Raw genomic sequence first — 17602 nt, 5'->3', positions numbered from 1 at the left:
GCAAGACAGCTTATGAGGAATTCACAGTCTGGTGTGTCAGGGAAAGAAAGATAGGGAAGACTTAAAAATTTAAACAGACAATCCCATATTTTCTCCCCACCAGTTCATCTCTGCAGGTAGCAAGGTGTCTACAGTAACATGAAGGTGAAGATCATGTCTCCCCTTCTTCTTTACCCTCAAATTCTTTGAAGTTGTTTTTTTCTGAAGAAATCTGTGCCTTTGTGGAGCAGCCAAACTCTTCTCTGTGGAGCAAAAGCCTTGAGACAAAGAAAAGTACCTACGGCTTCCCTTTCCCTCTGTCCCTATCCGTGCTCTGAAGGGGCACACAGGTGCCGGCATGTACAAACATAAGGGAGTCAAAGTTACTGTGAACAGAGATGGAGAAAAATCTAATCTCCTGTCCTGCCCATGCCCTTCCAAAAATCCTAAGCTTATTTCATCTACCAAAACAAAGAGGGGGACTTCCCTGGTGGCGCAGTGGTTAAGAATCTGCCTGCCAATGCAGGGGACACAGGTTTGATCCTTAGTCTGAGAAGATCCCACATGCATGGAGCAACTAAGCCCGTGCACCACAACTACTGAGCCTGCACTCTAGAGCCTGCGAGCCACAACTACTGAGCCCGCGAGCCACAACTACTGAAGCCCCCACATGAGAAGCCCACGCACCACAATAAAGAGTAGCCCCCGTTCTCCAAAACTAGAGAAAGCCCGCGTGCAGCAACGAAGACCCAACACAGCCAAAAATATATAAATAAAATAAATAAATTTATTAAAAAAATAAACAAAATTTTTAAAAAACAAAAAGGAATCAGATACCAAAAGTGTCTTAACACTAAACCCACTGCTTCATTTTTAGGTAAGAAAATTTAAACTCAAAACTGGAAAGTGATGTGTCCAAGATCTCTCAATTTCCAGTCCAATGTTATCTTCACTTGTTTTTGCTACACTGGCCCCATGAAGCATAAATTCTATTTCTGGGGCAGTGAACTGCCCATGCCCAGCTGGCAGCCTGCAACCTGCCATGTTCTTTTCTACTTTGCACCTCTGACCATGCCATTCCTTTTCCTGATCCTGGTTCTCCCTAAGGTTCCTTCTCAATTCAGATATTCTTCAGAGACACCTTGCCAGACCACCCTAACTAAAATTATCCACCCCTGTCTCTCCTAGAATACAGTTACCACAGTCTAAAATTATCTTTTTTATTTGTTTTTTTGTTCAATCATTGTCTCTCTTTCCCACTACAAGATAAGTTCCATAAGGCAGAGACCATAATTATTTTCTTTACCACACCGTGTGGTATAGAGTCTGCCATGGCAGAAACAAAGACAAATGAGCCAAGCTTCTACCCACCAGGAAAAAATGATCTAATGGGAGAAGCAACTGCTTGCATAAATAAGCCTTTAAAAAGGCAGAATTGAATAAAAATTAGTATAAAAATAATACATATGCCATATGAAGAAAAGGACAAAGAAAATCATTATAAAGCCAGAGATTTCTTGGAGGAGGTGAAATTTTCTTAGCTGGGGTAGCCCTTGGCTTTAACAAAGGTTCCAGAGAAAAACACATTCTAGGAAAGGGAACAACTTGACCAAAACCTTAGAAAAGGCAGGGGTTACATTTGGGAAGTAGCCAGCCGGTACATGAGAAATGAGGAAAACCAAGGGTAGGCACAGAGTAAGATAAGGACATTTTAAATCTCTTAACCATGTCCTTTTCTCTTAACCATGTCCTTTTAAATCTCTTAACCATGTCCTTTTCTCCAGTTCATGATACTATTCCCTCAACTTCACTTCCTTACTCACCAGCACAGATACCAAGACATCACTTCAATCCCTCTCTTTCAAAGAATGTCACACTCAGTTTTCTATATTACCTACCTTTCAAAGCCAAAATTTTGGTCCAACCATATGTCTACTCTTTTTTATACCTGGGCTGCCAAAAATCAGCCCCCAAGCAGATCTGTGCCCCTACCTGAGTACTCACTGCTTCTTGGTATCCCTTTTCATATCTTTTATGATATTTACCTAGAACATTTCTATGTCCAAGCTAGCCACTGCTTATGCAATCTAGACATCCTTCAGCTTATGTCTGGTTCTGTGTGTCCCTGTAGATACTTTTGCTGCACTCTTAGCTCACATCTTGTACAGCATTCATCACGGTATTGTACTCATTGGATCACCAGGGTCCTCCACTCGACTATTTGCTGTTTCAGGATTAGAACTATATTTGTCATTCATTTACTTTTTATTCCTAGCACAACTTATGTTACATTCTAGATGCTGAATATATGTATTTTATTTAATGAATAAATTAATGAATAACAGTGTAATACATAAGGACCGAATAGAATTGGAGGAGTTGAAATTTCAACTTGAAAGTTTATATTTTTCAGCATTGGGAACTGATTAAAAACTTTACATGATCAGATCTATGTTTCAAGACCAATTCTGGCAGTGGACCTCTGTCAACGTCTGACTGACAATGTCTGGAGACAAAGAGTAGGGGAGAGAAATTCATGGCAAGTAAGTCAGTTAGGAGGCCACTACAAGCGTCCAAGTGAGGATGATATGGACTAAATGAAGGCATTGTTAGAAGGAAACAGCAAAGCAGGTCATCTGAGTGATAAAATGATGGATTCGGTTTAAATATGGGGTATAAGAGACTCAATAGGCTGTTGGGAATATGGTTCTGGATATTGGAAAACAGAAATTCACAGAACTTTTAGAATTAGAAATCAGCTAGTACCCTTCCCCACCTCTATTTTAGCTTCTGAAACTGGTATAAAGGCAGATATTTCAGACCAGCACAGTTGGCTCTAATTTCAATGTCATCAGCTTCAGTAACACTTCCAGGGAAGAGGCTATACAATGAAAGTTTGTGAGGCACCAGGGACTGGGCTTTGGAAAGTGCCTCTCTGTAAGGCAAGTGCAAGACAGAGGATCCAGGAGAGGAAACAGGGGAAATGGAATGGTCTCATTTTGATTTTTGCTTCTCACACAGGAGATCTGGGTACAATTCCTCCATTTGTTTTAATAACCTTTTTTTAGCACCTACTTGGTTCTAGAGACAATTCTGAGCTCAGAGTTCACAAAGGCCAATGAAACAGTTGCAAAAGTCATACATTTACCATTAGTCAGGAACTTATATAAGCACCTTATGCATATTAATTCATATAATTTTTACAACCACCCTTTGAGGTTGAGCTATAGAGTGGTTAAGCAACTTTCCCAAGCTTACCCAGCTGGGTAAGTAGTGCACAAAGATTCAAACCCAAGCAATCTGTCTCCAAATCTGTTCTTAACTCCTGTGTTACGTTGCCTATAAGGACATGGTTCCTGTTCTAAGAAAGCTTAGAGTCCAGAATATGGAAATACATGCTTTAAGTACCAATAAATTAGTGAGAAACAAAAACCTGCAGTGCAAGTTGAACTTTGCTGTCACACTGCCAAATAAATGTTGTCGTTTTCAACCTTTACTCTAAAAGAGATAAAAGGTAAGAAATGAGGCAGGAGTTTTCCATAAGAGAAGATCTGACCAAACCGTAGGGTCTTAGATGGAATGTCTCCTTTGCTACTAGCTTGAGTTTACAAGTAAGGAACTGCAGGGCCTTCACATTGTTCTGTCATCTCTACTTCACTCACCCTGTCTAAAGGATGCTTCCTGTATATTCTGAGAGAAAGAAACCAAACATGATTTAATGCTCTATGTTTGACAACAGTATTCACTGAAGCAATTTGTTTGATTTAAAGAGATATGATTTCCTCCCACAGAAACTGCATAAGCTTAAAAATAATTTTCTTAGATAGTATAGTTATTTAAAAACTGACATAGATATCATGCTTAAACAAATCATCTTTGCTTCCAGAAAGGAAAGGAGCAAGTTAAGGATCATAAATATGAAAAGAACACAATAATATTTTTTTAAATCAGGGGAAAATTCATTGAGACTTGAGTATGAATAGAAAACATCTGTATTTTCAGGACAAGTATAGAAATCAATCGATCCAATTTTAGATTTAAATATTTGAAATAATTACTATGCATATAGCACATGCTAACACAATTCAATCCAGTTATAACATTAGAAATCCAGTGTATATTCATAACACTTAAATTAAATATATAAATATTTTGGATAAGAATCAGATTTATCCAGTTAATATCCTGCAAATGCCTACAATTCTAAGCAGCAACCATGGTACAGATGTCATTGCACATAGTATATATCATGAATATAGGCTCTCCATGGTTCTTGTCATTTTCCTGTGCGTTCATTTTGCACTAATTAAAAACACATGCTTTTCTTATTCTTTATATTTAAAATACTTATACTGAGTAAAATTAACCACCTCTTGAATTTCACATAGTATTTTTTACAACTGAATATTTTAAATCCATCAATGAATTACAATAAAGGAAAATTGACACTAAACTTTGAATTAAAGTCTAAAAGAACTTTCCATTAGAAGCAAACAAACATACAAATTTCTGAGGAGGGATAACGGCTTTGAAAAAAAAAAGAACAACTTAGCTCTAGTAGTCTTGTGTTCAAGGCACACATATGTCATATTCAGCATGAGGCATTATAGGGGCCAAGATATCAGATCTCTACAGTTCCAGGCAGATGGTAAAAGAGAGTCAGGCCATGTGCGGACTCTGGGAATCCAAAGAGAACAAGCCCTGGCTAAAAAAAGCAGCTCCTACCAGCTCGCCATATGACAAAGCAGACTCTGTGCAGCTGGTCTTCAAGAGAAAAATCTTAGCCTCCAATGCTTTTCTGATCATTAAGTTTGATCCTTAAACAACAAATGTTACTTTCAGTGTAATATCTATGTCACTGTAGGTTAATGTGATTCCACAGCAATCAATCTAAAATACTACGTGATACAAAACACTAAAATAATTCCCAAGATTCATCCAAAAAAAGAAAATAAACCTATGTGTCACTCTTTTTAAAACTGGCAGCTCAAAAACTGTCCATAAATTCTTAGAGGGAAGGAAACTTCAGTCTTGCCACTGATGTCTCTGTGTCTAAACAATGATACATTTTTAAAAATCTTAATTGTTTTACAAAGCATTTCCAGGTAGTAAATGTTAATACTGTAGCCACATTTACAGTGGTAAAATGAAGCTACAGATCTTCATTCCAAGGAAGGGGCAAATAGGAAAATATAAAAATCAATCATTTCACTTCCATGTTATTCTACATACTAAATAAAAATCAAGAGCAAAACATCTATAAACAATGAGTTGTTCAAAATGGCACAACATGTGTCTACTAATCTGTATACCAATCTAATGAATTATACCAAACATGTCACACACCACCATGGAAAAGGCCATGCTCTAAAAAAAGGAGGCAAGCTATTTTAGCCTCTCTAGTGACCTATAAACAAAAAGGGCATTTATGAAAGCAAAATATTTCACTCACTCCCAGACATAGCAACCTCCTACATTTATAATACTTTCCTACTTTTAATACTATACTCTTTAAGAAATATTGTATCTAATGTTCTTAAATATATTATATCCTAGTGTTCCACTCTATTGGACACAAGGCAAACTACCTCTTTCGGTTTCAGGTAAAAAGAGAAAGCAGGGGCACAGTTCTTGAGGCGTTAGCCTACTGTGTTCCCCCTTTGCCTGGCAAAGAAAGAAAGCCACTTTCTTTCTCCTCCATAACACTGTCTCCATATTTCTGTCTGGCATTGGTGCACAGAGAGCCAAGATTTTGGCAACAAATTTGGGGGCTTGTCTGGGATTGACTTGTGGGCAGGCGGCCTCATAGGGCCCTCGGCTTGATGGGACGTTCAGGGATTTCTCTCCACGCCAGCCTCCCCAGGGAGAGCAGAGGGTTGGAGGATTTCTCTGAGGCCAGATTGCCAGGGTTGCCCTGCCATAGGGCCGTGCCCGATCACACCCGACCCGCCGTCTCAGCTGCAGAATTCCAAGGCTGCGGCAGAGATCGGGGGAGAGGTTGCCCTAGCAGCTGCCGAGGCTTTCTTTGCCTTGAGGACACCTTCCTTTTCCCTTCCTGCATTAGCCCAGACATCTACTCTGAGAAGACATTAACTCCTGGAGGATCAGAAAGAGGGCGTTTGGTACGTCGCAACACATCCGCCAGCAATTTGGTAAATGCCCCAGAGTGCACACCGTGGCCTTTTTGACTTTGTCCGTTCGGGGAACTTCGGTTCCAGTTTGGGGAGTTCTCCCTGTGAAGGGAAATTCCATTTGTAAGGGGCCACTTTGGACAAAGGTCACAGGTCTAGTGGGAGTGGGACGTCATGTTTGGGGCATTTTTGCCGTTTGGCTTTTGATTTCTGGGCATCTCTTTGCCTTTTGTTTTATTTTGAGTGTGGTTTCCCGCTGCCGAAGTTTGGGCTCATTTCGTTACTTTGGTTTGAGCGCACAGACATCTGTTACTAACTGCTCAAGCTAGAATGGGAAGCGCTTCCTCTAAGGTTCCACCCCAACCTGGGAGACCCTTGGGAAAAATTTTGAATGACTGGTCAACCTATAGCTATGACCCAATGACAAAGAAAAATGGCCTAAAAATGGATCTCTTACAATTAGATCTTTATTGCCACAGGATGGGAAAATGGACTGAGGTTCCCTTATGTCCAGGACTTTCTCCTATAATTGAAAGCCTGAGGAATCAGAAAAACTCTCCTGTCTCAGGGGGGAAAACAAGCCTCCCACACTTCTGCAAGTTCCCTTACTCCTTCGGATTGTTCTGATAAGCCTTAGTAGACCCTGGAATGTGGAACAGCGAGGTTCCAGGCTTGGCCAAAGATATCCAGCCGGTGATTATTAAGTAAAAAGGGTTATATAGTGTCTAAATATAAGGTACAAATTTCTTAAACCTAGGGAAGATCCTCAAAAAATGTTTGTAAATACATTACCAAAATAGGAGGCCACTGGTCTGACTAAACTAACCATAGCCGATATTCAGAGCCTGATAGGAATTTTGGAAGAGGCCTTCTCCCCTAAACTAAATGAGGAAAAGTAAAACTCTCCAACATGTGTGAATGGGTATGTCAGTCCTTCAATATCATTGAGGTAGCCAACCAATTCTTTGAAAAAGAAAACAAAACTGTCCTTGTTTTACACATGTAGTCTTTACAGGACCAGAGCTCTGGCTCCGAAAATAATCCAAAACCCACCAATCCCTTTTACCACTCCCAAAACCTTCCCTATTTATCTTAAGAGGCTTATAAATATTAAACAAAAGGGAAACAAAGTCATCCTAGGAGGAACTTGCCTGTACCATTGAGATGCAAATATCCTATCTGGTCTTCTCAGGAACGCTTATCTCTGCCATCTTTTTAAATGGAAATTTTTAAAAGGGTAAAGTAATTTAGAACTTGACTTGTCAAGGATAAATAGAAATCTTAAGTGTCTTTTCTGTAAACACTAGTAAAAAGGGTTTAGCCATCTAGATAGGTGACCTTGATTTGTTCCATCTGCTAGAAGCCCAATGTTGTACCTGACTCAGGGCTGAAATTTTCAAATGGGAACTATGAGGCCTCTATGTTTGTTTGTGTGTTCATATGTATCTATATGTGTGTTGTAGGTGTATGGTATTGCCAAAAATGAATTTATAGAAGAGCTCTACTTAATTGGCTTTAAAAAAAAATTAAGCACTTATATAAATACTCAGAAATAGAAAATAATCTGGCCAGAATGAATTTCAGGTTCATGTCATCTGGAAAATATTCAGTATTAAACTGATATCCGGTATTGAAGGTGGCTTAAGCTTGTTGGTTTGATTAATATAGACATGTTACAGTCATTGATGTCAAGTATAATACTTCTGTTGTACCTAGGTTTACTAGAGGTCAAATAAGACCTTATTCTATCTATTACAAATTTGTCAACAAGAAAAGTAACTCAATGGGAAAAAACTTTTAAGGAAAATAAGATATGTGTCTTTAGTAAAAGGTGTGAAGGGCTTCCCTGGTTGTTCAGTGGTTAAGAATCCGCCTGCTAATGCAGGGGACACGGGTTCAAGCCTGGGTCTGGGAAGAACTCACATGCCGCGGAGCAACTACTCCATGCACCACAACTACTGAGCCTGCGCTCTAGAGTCCGCGAGCCACAACTACTGAGCCTGCACACCACAACTACTGAAGCCCACATACCTAGAGCCTGTGCTCCGCAACAAGAGAAGCCACCGCAATGAGAAGCCTGCACACCTCAAAGAAGAGTAGCCCCCACTCCTGCAACTAGAGAAAGCCCTGCGCGTCAACGAGGACCCAATGCAGTCAAAAATAAATTAAAATTTTTTTAAAAAAGCATTAAAAAAAAAAGGTGTGAAGAATGAAAAATACTGAAAAGAGTTATACATGATCAGGATTTTCTAAAATTGGATTAAATTTAGTTGGGTAAATGGATTTCATTAGGAATGGGCTAGAACAAGACTGGATTTGGCTTCTCCCTCCAAGGTATTCTTGAAATGCTGCTTTTGACAACAGATTGTGTGAAATTTCTTTGCCTTTAACTGATTTGTATTTGCTTTTGAGATCTCTTGTAACTTTGGTTAAGAAATAAGTATCGTCTCACAGTGACTGATGATCTTATTTGACCAAGTGTTTTAAAACTTTTTGACAAACTTCCCAAATATCAAACATTAATTAATTTTTTTTTTGAGTTCCAGCTAACTTTGGGATACTTTAGAGGGCCCTTGAGGTATCTTAAAGAGAAATATTTAACTAGGGTTATTTGGTATGTTAAGTTAAATGTAATAGTTTGTAATTCTGGTTACTGTAACCAAGTTTCTTTATCGATTACACTGTACTCAGATGTTTAACCATGCCTTTTAAGTCTTTTGCCATTTATACATACTTCTGTACTCTGATGTTGTTACAAAAAGCACTTTATCAGCAAGGAGATTCATAGAAAGGCTATGGAAGCAGTTATGACAGTTCCACATCAAGATGATGGCTATGTGAGGATTCCAGCCCATACTGACTTAAGACAAGGAATTGTCCTGCCCCTGGGACTCCTAGGTCAGGCATCCAGAGATTTTTACTCCCGACAGGCAGGGTCAATGCCTCTACTCAGCCTTGAAGCAGTTACAGAAGACCATCACCGCTCTGCTTCCCATAAGAATATGGGAGTAAAATCTCTGAGGGAGGAATGAAATAGGAGGGAAGGGGGGGGCCATAAACTTTAAAGGAATGACATAGCCCGAGGACATGATATAGACTGATTAGAACTAAATAGGTCCAAGATGGCAGTCGAGTTGACTTCCACTAGACCTTGAGCCTCAGTATCCACTCACTGTAACACATCGGCAAGCTAAGTGACACATCCACCAGCACCATGACAGTTCCAAGGCAACCATCAAAGATCAAAAAGTGGGCAGTGGCCCAATTCGAGGTGAAGAAACTTTTAAGGAAAGAAAATGTAAATGAGATAAGAGCCTTTAGAGAAATTCTATTAAGAATGATTATGCTTTAGAAATCTCTATCTAAAATAGTCTCCCCAGATTCTGGTTAACTTGAAAGTCTAGAGTTGCGCTAAATTAAGTGATGGAAGTTTGTTGAATAACTAGGTCATTCCCAAATAAAATAAGATACTGAGACATTAATTACTGAACACTGGCTTCCTCTTATAGAGAAACTAAAGATTTTAGAACTGTTAATGAATATGTTTGGTGCCATCCTGAGATGTTCTCTATCAGAAAGCAAATGTTCTTTTTTTTAATTATCACTGGTATTTATGTTCACCAATCTACAGAATGCTAATGTAAAGGACAGTTCATAATTGCTTACTTCATAGTTTTCACAAGAAATTAAAGTTTTAAGACATGAGGATTCTAATTTAAACATGTAATTAAAGCTAATAGAAATAATAAGAAAACATTTCAGTAAAAATAGGAAAGTAGGATGTATGTATTCAGTAAAGAAGGTATGAGGAATGGAATTAGATTTTACTGAGGGAAAAGGAAGTAGGTCTGACTTAGGGCTGGCTATTTTCAAATGGAAAATAAAGTGATGGATTCAGAAAATGATAAAAAGTTTTGTGGAAAGTGAACCCTGAGAAAATTTGTGCATGATCAGGATTGATTAAGGTTAAAATAAATTTAATTGAGTAAATGAATTTTAAAAGTAAGTGGGTGCAAAACTTAAATTTGACTTTTCTCTCTGCTAAGAAGACAAGTTTTCTTAAAATGTTGAACTGCCTTTGATAACAGATTTTAAGCTTCTAGCTTCTTTACCTTTTAAGTGATCAATTCTGTATTTGCCTTTGAAATCTTTTATTGTTACTTTGGCTAGGTGAATAACTATTGTTTCACAGTGGCCTATGATCTTGTCTGACTGAGTGTTCTAAGCCCTTTTTGATATTTTTATGACAAAACTTTCCAAATCAAATTTGTGATAAAGTTTCTTCAACCTCTAGCTAACTTTGGGATGCTTCAAAGGGCCCTGAAACATGCCAAAGAGAGATACTAAACTAATTAGGTTCATTTGGTATGTTAAATTACATGGGAAGTATTGTCAAATGAGTAATAAATCTTTTTAGGTTATATTGTATGGTAAATGTTACTAATATAGATAGTCTAGAAATTATATGGACTTCATAAAGATCTGATATGTCCTGGTAGTAAAATGTTATCAGTCATAATTCTAGTTATTATCTTAAAGTGTTGTATGTCACAACAGTAACCAAGTTACTTTGTCAATTGCATTGTAATCAGATTTTAAACGTGCCTTCTTAAGTCTTCTGTCATTATAGACACTTATGGTTTCACTCTAATGCCTTTGCAAAAAATGCTTCCCCTTCAAGAAGATCTATAGAAAGGATTTTTGGATAAATACAAGTTTCTGAGTTTCAGACCATAATGCTGAATTGGGTAAGAAATTGAAGAATTCTAATGAAAAACCTGATGGCTTCATAAAGCTGTTAATCAAAAAGGATTAGTTACATAGGACTGAGTGAACTGGTGAATATGGTTATTTTTATGGTTTCTATCTGAAAAAATTACTGGTTTAAATCTGTGTTCTCCAGGTATAAGGAAACCTTCCCCTCAAACTCATTATAACTTATAGAAATTTGGTAAATTATACTTTTGTAAGAAGAATTGAAACTTTATCTTTTCTCTCTGTCTGCTCCCTCCAGAGATCGGAAACTCTTAGGTTCCCCGCAGCTTTATCAGATAAATTAGGAAGACTACCTCATTAGCCGTTACAGAAATCCCAAGGTATTTTGGAGGCCTCGAAAAGGGAGGAATTCACCTACATCTGTTAGGCAAAAATCTGTGATAAGCCCTTGGTGTGACTTTCCTAGCCCTGAGAGGTCCTTTAAAAGTCCAGTCTGAGACTCATAAAAGTTTCAGCAAGTACAAAGTCTATATGATCGATTAGAGTTATATAAATCATCAAGCCAAGTTTATTGCGACCAGACTTATTTTGCAAACAGATTAGTCTTAATTCAGTTACATTTAGTAGAAAAGAGGCTAATTTTAGAGAGAAAAAGATTATGTATCAATGAATGTTAAATCCCAGTTTTGTTAACAGAGATCTGTATTTACTAAGACTCACCTCTCACATGGTACATTGCTGTTATGTTATATTAATGTAAAGTTTAATTGAATTATTAAAGGATACTCTAAGTTTGCTTCTGAAAAAAAAAAGAAAAAAAAAGAAAAAGAGAAGGCACCATCTTCTAGCACCACAATGGTGCTCCCTCAACCATATTCAAGGAAATTTTCCTCCAACACCTCAAATTCTGTCCTCTTGGAGAATGAAGAAAGGTGATCACTGAAAGTGGAAAAAATGTTTTCATAATTTTTTAGCGTATCCAGAATAGGTAGTCTAGTACTTCAATTTGTAGTGTTTCAGTACTTGGCAGCATTTTTCTTGCTCTTGAAATCTACAGCATCAGTATAAAGCTTAGACAGGAAGAATTCATGTTTGTATGCTTATGAAGTGGGTGTAGATGCATAAAAAGTAAGAAGTAAAAGTTCCAGGATAAATCTCTGGGGTAAATCAACATTACAGGCTCAAATGTCAAGAGAAGGTAGTCAAAGGTGAGAGGAACAGGAAAGATCAATTCCATGAAATGCAAAGAGTAGAAAGAGGCTTGAGCTAATGAGAATAAATTGGTAAATCCCATTAAGGATTTAGATCAAAAGCTCAAGTTCTGGAGTCAGACAGATCCAGATTTGAAATCCACGTATTTATTGTTTATGTGGCCTTGGGCAAAGTTTTTAATGTTTCTAAATCTCAGTGGAAAAAAAAAAAACAATGTGTGTGCCGGGGGCGTGGTTATAACAAGTGTTGGTTAATACATTGCAGTTTCTGGTCTATTGTACATACTCAAGTATAAATCACTATAATTATTGAATAAATTTCCTAATTTATTTCTCTTCTCTTCCTGATGATGTCCAACAATTTTCAAACATACTGAGTCAATGCCTTCTAAACATTCTTACATATAACACTTCCCTGGCTTATGGTGTTAACTTATATCAAAGGGACTATTTGTCATATATATATATATATATATATATATACACACACACATATATATACTTACACATATATGCACCTACATATTATATCTACAATTTATCTCTCGTGAATTTTGGGAGCAGAAAACACAATAACGAAGATAGATGAAATTCCATGTAATTTTGTCATGATTTAGAATAATGACTGCTGTTTAATCTACACACATACGAGAGAGTATATGCAGCCACAGAATTGTAGAGTCAAAGTTCTTTCAAGTTCTCTAAACAATTTAAATTACATATTTGAAAATATCACTAGTTCATGGCACACTCTGGGTAAGAAACAGGTCCCTTACTCCTTGTCCTGCTTTTTTCCACAGTACCACACTGCCAGATTAACTTACTTTGCCATTACTTTTATTTCTTGATCAAACTGTTGTTTCAGTTCTTCAGTACTAATGTCAACCATCTGAAAAAATAAAATACTATACAATATAATACAATAAAAAAAAAAAAAAAAAGAAAGAGGCTTGAGGAGAAAAGTGTCAAAAGTGTTTTGATTCTATGAAGAAATTGATTAGAGTTAAGACTGGGAAGAAGATCTGATATAAAAAGGTCACTCCTAAGGGAAGTAGGAGACCAGGTAATCTTTGAGAGTTGAGGTGGTGGGGTGCACACCAAGACAGGGATCTATTGTTGATAAATCTGTGGTGGCATTGAACGGTCCATACACGCGGCCCTTAGTCTTTCATTCCATCCGTGCTTCTCTCGCTGGCCTAAATGATCTCATCTATTTGCAAATTTACATTTCCAACCCATACATTTTTTTTTTTTTTTTTTGGCTGTGTTGGATCTTTGTTGCTGCATGTGGGCTTTCTCTAGTTGTGGCGAGCGGGGGCTACTCTTCATTGTGGTGCACGGGCTTCTCATTGCAGTGGCTTCTCGTTGCGGCGCATGGGCTCTAGGGCGCATGGGCTTCAGTAGTTGCGGCTCACAGGCTTAGTTGCTCCGCGGCATGTGGGATCTTCCCAGACCAAGGATCGAACCCACGTCCCCTGCATTGACAGAAGGACCTTAACCACTGCGCCACCAGGGAAATCCCATCCAACCCATACATCTTATCTGGAGTGAAAACTCATAAACTAAGCTTCAGATACGCTTCCTTTCCAGTCCAACCCCACCATGGCAGAAACTGGCATCTCCATCCTTCTAAATACTCATGCCAGAAACCCAGAGTGATCTTCAAAGCTGCCCCTCCATCATCCCCCACAACCAATTAGTTACCAGTTCCTGTGGATTCTACCTCCAAGGGGCAACTCAAATTCACCCGTTTATCTATCCCACTGCTGTCACTCTTATTTAACTTATCTACCCTGAACTATTTACCCTGGTCCATTTCTTGCCTGGGCTCCCTTCAGTCCTTTCTCCACACCACAATCAGATGATATTTTAAAGTACTGAATTTAAAATCATTCTTCTGCATGGAACCATTTAATAACTTCTCACTGCACTTGGGATAAAATCCAAACCCTTTAACATAGTCTATGACCCACGCAGAATCTGACCCCTGCCTACCTCTCCAACTAAATTCCCTTTTGCTTTTTTCCTTTTTTCTAGCAAAACTGGCCTTCTCTCAGTTCCTTTGAAATGACAAGGTGTCTCCTGCCTCAGCACCTTCCCACTTGCTCTTCACCTTGTTTAAGTGCTCCTCTCCCCTCTTCACCTATGAAATTTTAACCTACCACTTGGGCTTCTGCTTAATCCATACTTCTTCAAAAAAGCCTGCTCTGCCTCAACTCTTCAATGTAAATTCCCCCAGAGATAATCTCTCATTATACTCTTTTATTTTCCTTTATGGGACTTCCCACAATTCATATCTATGCATTTATTTGGATATTCATGCATATTATAATTAAATTCCACACTAGATTATGAATTCTTTAAGGTCAGGGACTATTCCATTCACTGCCTTATCCCCAGTGCTTGGGAAACTACCTGATACATGCATTAGAGGGGACTCAGTTATTTCTTTTACGGTCTAATGTTGAATTAAGTAAATAAACATTAAAAATAAAACCTTGAGAGAAACTTTTAATTTAAGCTATGCAATAGCATTTGGCATGAGAGTCTACAGGGACGATTACTTGGTGAAGGGCTTCATGGTGTCACATCTGTAGGGCGTGGGATGAGCTTTTAAATAGTCTCCATAAGCCTCTCTTACCAAGAAAATCAGCATCTCCTCCTGAATTTGAAAAGACTAGTTTTCCCATGTTAAATACTCTGCATTAACCTCACATTGGGAAGTTGCCTTCTAAGAAGATGTCAATTCTCTTATTAACTGTTACAATATCTTATTACTTCTATACCTATAATTAGAGTAGATCTTCAGGAAAAGTCTGACCCAGAAGACTGAATATATGCCAAGTGACTTGCAAGATTCTGCTAACATATTTGGGTAGAAACCTGAAGAATATGTTTGAAAATGGACTCTAAGTGTTTTAGACTAAGGCAAATAGAATATAACATCAGATTAAGTTTGTGTTTCTTATATATTTAAACATGTAATGAACATATAACGAAGCAGTTCCACTTGTGGGTATTTTGTCAAAAGAAATGAAAACATATATCCATGAATACTTACGAAAGAATGTTTACAACATTATTCAGAATATCCAAAAGCTGGAAATAATCCAAGTGTCCACTAACTAGCGAATGGCTATATCCATGCAATGGAACACTACTCAACAATAAGAAGCAACAAACAAAAACACAAATTTATGCTGAGTGACCGAAGCCTGACAAAAAATAGTATATACTATATGATTCAATTTAAATAAAATTCTAGAACAGGCAAAACTAAACTCTAGTGATAGAAATCAGATCAGCAGTTGCCTAGGACAGGGAGTTGGAAAGATTAACCCAAAGGGCACAAGGGAAATTTCTTGATTGGAGTGGTGGTTACACAGTCATAGACACTCCTCAGAAGTCATTTATCTATAGACTAAAACATGTAAATTTTATTTTTTGTAAACTATAACTCAATAAAGTTGTTTTTAAAAACATTGGATTTGGTTAAATTTATTGATATGGATACACTTAGAGATTAATGTGCTAGCTCAAGTAGCTGAGAAATGGCTCTAAAAATTTTCTTGGTTGGTTGACTGAAAAAATAAGAATTAATTATGGCCTACAGTCAATGAAGTCAAGACGCCAGATACAGCTAGCATAATGTAGAAGAAGGAATCCAAAAGCACTTAAGCTTTCCTTTAAGTGTACTATTGTATTTCAAGAAAAAAAATTCTTAAAAAGGATTTACCACATGCAGCCTACAAAACTATCCTCATCCACCAAGAAAGATAAGAAGACCCTTCCTTCACTAAGATGTCAAGAACTGTACCAGTGAAGTGAACATCAGCATCCTTAAATTTCCATAGTGGTGTCCTCTGTATGCTAGGGATGACAGTGGGAGACATTAATGTTGAGATGGGCTCCCTGATATCAATGGCAATGATGGGATCCCAGAGTAACAGGGGCCACTTGACAACACAGAACCACCAGAGAAAAAGTGGATGCAATTATTGTAATGAACAGCAGTAACAAATAGTAATGAGAATGGCCTAATCTGCAGGAATCTTCGCTATGGCTAATTGACCATAGTGTCCTTGGGTATAAAATAGGCATCCAACTATAATATTATATATAATATTTTGATTTATATAACATAAAACATTTAAGAGCTGATGGGCAGAAAGCTGAACACAGGAAAGGAAACTGATTTCTCACCTAGTTCCCAGAAGTAAGCAAAACCTAAAGATCCTGGACCAAGGAGAGACCCAGTCCCCTTGAGAACAGACCTTGCAACACAGCCACAAAAAAATATATGGTAAATATTTTTTCACAACTCTCTCCAAAGGAAAAGGGGTGCATGAGAAAATAAGAAATTCATGCTTTTGAAGGACTAGCTAAAACTAATTCCCGAAGAACCAATATAAAAACAGTCCAACTCTATTATTTTATTTTATTTTTTTAATTGAAGTATAGTTGATTTACAATGTTGTGTTAGTTACTGCTGCACAGCAAAGTGATTCAGTTATACACATATATACATTTTTTTAAAATATTCTTTTCCATTATGGTTAACTCTACTTTTTTTTTTTTCACGAATTTGTTTTTTTATTTATTATTTATTTTTGGCTGCATTGGGTCTTCGTTGCTGCACGCAGCTTTCTCTAGTTGCGGCGAGCAGGGGCTACTCCTTGTTGCAGTGCGCGGGCTTTTCATTGCAGTGGCTTCTCTTGTTGCAGAGCTCAGGTTCTAGCTGCGTGGGCTTCAGTAGTTGTGGCACACAGGCTCAGTAGTTGTGGCTCGCGGGCTCTAGAGCACAGGCTCAGTAGTTGTGGCGCACGGGCTTAGTTGTTCCGCTGCATGTGGGATCTTCCCGGACCAGGGCTCCAACCCGTGTCCCCTGCATTGGCAGGCGGATTCTTAACCACTGCGCCACCAGGGAAGCCCAACTCTACTTTTTAATGTTTGACTTCTGCAGCTTTTAAGCCTCACCCCTGCCTCCACCCCTTCTTCCCTGAATCTGTGCAAGCTAAAAGATCCCAAGGTGCTCTCTCCTTTGGCACCAGCAGGAAGTTCAAATGACGTGTAGGAACTCTCACTTTGACCCCACCCCCTAGCCACCATGAAAACTCCAAGCCAATCTCCTTTCCTTACTCTTTCAACTCATTTTCAGACCAGCGGGAGGGGCCTGCTATGCTCTCCCCAGAAAGCTCTATTTGCGAGTAATAAACCTTTCCAAACTCTTTTGGGGTGTGTGTGTGTGAGACCAGTCTCAATATTTAAACCAAATTTTGAGGGAAGAGAGTAGCATCTATCTCGCTACTGTGGGATGATCTAACACACCCAAAATGTTACTGTGGTTCATGAAAATAGAGCTTTATGGTGGCTGTGGTAAGTAGAGCTTTGCCCCATATATATTTCTCCTCGGATCAACTCAGTTATTTCTCAGTTCCTGAATACATGATTGAAATATAAATCCCGTCAACTGAAATCACCCCATTTTTGGATACTGGAGGGAAAGTTATTGTGGTAGAAAGAGCCAAGTGGAAGCTCTTGGAACTCCCTCTCCAATCAGATTAG

The 17602-nt window shown here is 38.2% G+C and overlaps 1 long non-coding RNA gene across 1 annotated transcript in view; it reads right to left on the bottom strand.

Annotated features, from left to right (window-relative positions):
• Nucleotides 1-17602, bottom strand: part of LOC137757260 (uncharacterized) — a 399943-nt gene that overhangs the window by 230179 nt on the left and 152162 nt on the right. The gene's annotated exons all lie outside the window — the stretch shown is intronic.

Source organism: Eschrichtius robustus, chromosome 2 (genome assembly GCF_028021215.1).
Source record: "Eschrichtius robustus isolate mEscRob2 chromosome 2, mEscRob2.pri, whole genome shotgun sequence".
In the NCBI taxonomy this organism is placed as follows: Eukaryota; Metazoa; Chordata; class Mammalia; order Artiodactyla; family Eschrichtiidae; genus Eschrichtius; species Eschrichtius robustus.
The sequence above is the reverse complement of the archived record's forward strand: the minus strand, read 5'-3'. Positions and strand labels throughout refer to the sequence as shown.